General features: G+C 41.0%; 1 long non-coding RNA gene across 1 annotated transcript in view; it reads right to left on the bottom strand.

The window, feature by feature from the left end:
• Positions 1-2500, bottom strand: part of LOC143028555 (uncharacterized) — a 24815-nt gene that overhangs the window by 20859 nt on the left and 1456 nt on the right. The gene's annotated exons all lie outside the window — the stretch shown is intronic.

Below are 2500 nucleotides of genomic sequence, written 5' to 3'. Positions count from 1 at the left end.
ACCATGTAGTAAGCGCTGAAACTATCAGTTGTTTTAAGAAACGATTAGACAACTTTATGGATGGGGATGAAAGGTGGTGATGGATACGGAGCTGCCTAGTGTAGGCCTTATGGTCTCTTGCAGTCTCCTTCATTCTTATGTTCTTATGTACTTATTAATGCATTAAAAACAATACGAATTCGGTGTTTTTTTTCATTTGACTACTACAGTAATAGTTTGTAAACATAGCAGAAGAATACTTGGCGGAAAGCTTTCATATTATTTTCGTTAGCCGCTATCCAAAAAGTCATTAGCAAAACATTCCCTGTGTGACGGATAGCATGCTAGCGAGAAATGTCTATTTCCATATCCCTTACCAGCTGTCATCCCCATCCATAAAGTTATCTCATCTTCTCTTAAATCAACCAATAGTTTCAGCGCTCAGTACATGGTTACTAAGTCTATTCCATTCGTTAAGTTCCCTGTTGTTAAATCAGTTCTTGCATATTTCTATCCAAATTTAATAAAATTGCTTCCTGCATCATCATCAATAAAATTGCTTTCTGCATCATCATCATCTTCATCACCATCATCATCATATTGACAGGACTGATTAAGAACAAGCAATCAGACCTTGAGACGAGCTATGCACAATCACGGAGACAAAAATAATGGATCGATATTAGGATAAAAGGATCCGTATCTTTTTTAATTCCGGGAAGGAGGAGAATGAATCACAGACTGTCACGCTGAGTAGAGAGAAGCATATCGAGACTTGATCATCATGACGTACTGTGGAGTCTGCTACACGTGGCTGGTTCTGACGAAACCTTCTTGCCTTTTGCTCTGGCCATCAAACGTGTCTTCCTGCAAGCGTGGCAGTCAGACAGACACATTGTCTTGCTTCTCTCCGATCTCGCCCTCTGTGCTTTTCTCTCATTCTTCTTCTCCCCACACACCCACTTTCCCTTTACTCTTTCTTTCTCCCTCCTCCCTGTGTGTGCGTGTGTGTGTGTGTGTGTGTGTGTGTGTGTGTGTGTGTGTGTGTGTGTGTGTGTGTGTGTGTGTGTGTGTGTGTGTGTGCGTGTGTGTGTGTGTGTCTGTGTGTGTGTGTGCGTGTGCGCGCGAACAATAAAACTTTATCATCCTCAGTACAAGAATAATCAACCATTTGTTGAAGGCATCGAAGATTCTCATATTATTGTTCTTGTGTATTTACCTAGTTGTGTTTTACGTGAAGAAAGCTATGCTCGCAGTGACCCGCTTTTGTATCTTTCAGCATCCAGTTTGATCTTAAATTCTTGTTTAGTTTTTGCATTCACTGTTTCCTCATTCAGTTTGTTCCAGATATCTATCACTCTGTGTGGGAAGCTATTCTTTTACAGATCTCTTCTGTAACTATCCTTTTTAAGTTTCTTTTCGTGTGTGTGTGTGTGTGTGTGTGTGTGTGTGTGTGTGTGTGTGTGTGTGTGTGTGTGTGTCTGTGTGTGTGCTTGCGTGAAAGGTTCGGGTGCGTGCGCATCTAGATGTGCAGTGTTTGCATCTGGGGTTGCGATACCTTCTTTTGTTTTATCATAGTTTCTCCTATTTTGTGTCTATTTCGCAATACTTTCGTGGTTTGGGTGTTACTGTACCGTCACATTCTCTTTGGGTTTATATATAATTTGAGTTTACAGCATCATCAGTCGGTTATATCATTATACCATTCTTCTTAAGGATATTTACTCTTCGTGGATTATCTTCGCGACCTTTCCTTGATATAAAAAAAAATTGTGTTTGTGTTTTTTATGTTTAGTGTTTTGCCCGTGTGTTTGTGCGTCTTTAGGTGACGATCTACGGTAGGATGCGCATGCCTGCGGCCGAAGCCGTCACCTAGGATTGTTGGAGCAGGGAATCGGAGAGGAGTGCGGGATTCGAACCCACAAGTAAGCGAAAGCGAGACCGGCACGCTTCCTATTGCAACACCGAGTTATCGAAAGTACTCAAGGGTTCCCACCAAGACCGATATTATTGTGGTTGTTAACGTGGCGGCACACTAACCATTTCTCGCTAGTATGCTACTTGCTTTTGCTACTTCGTTTGCGTAGTGACGACTTCGGTTACGATATTATTTTTCAAATTTTCCAAATGCCAAATTACTCTTGCGTCATACAGTGAGAAGCTGAATGACGAACTAGAGAAGTTAAATCTATACAAACGAAGTAGCAATAGCAAGTAGCATGCTAGACCCACAAATTTACATAAAAATCCGATCATAATTTTTTTGTTTACAGGTGTATTACTTTGTAGAAAAGCCAATGCCACAACGAATGGGATAGATTTAGTAACCATATAGTGAGCGCTGAAACTAGGTTATTTCACGAGAAGACTAAATAATTTTACGGATAGGAATGACAGGTGATTAGGGGCATGGAACTGCCTAGCGTAGGCCTTATGGTCTCTTGCAGTCTCCTCCCTTCTTATGTTCTTGCAATAAACGAACAAACATGACCTTGTCATTCGTTCAAAAGCTAACCACTAA

This window comes from Oratosquilla oratoria, chromosome 9 (assembly GCF_046742065.1).
Source record: "Oratosquilla oratoria isolate Oo_2021 chromosome 9, ASM4674206v1, whole genome shotgun sequence".
Classification (NCBI taxonomy): domain Eukaryota; kingdom Metazoa; phylum Arthropoda; class Malacostraca; order Stomatopoda; family Squillidae; genus Oratosquilla; species Oratosquilla oratoria.
The sequence above is the reverse complement of the archived record's forward strand: the minus strand, read 5'-3'. Positions and strand labels throughout refer to the sequence as shown.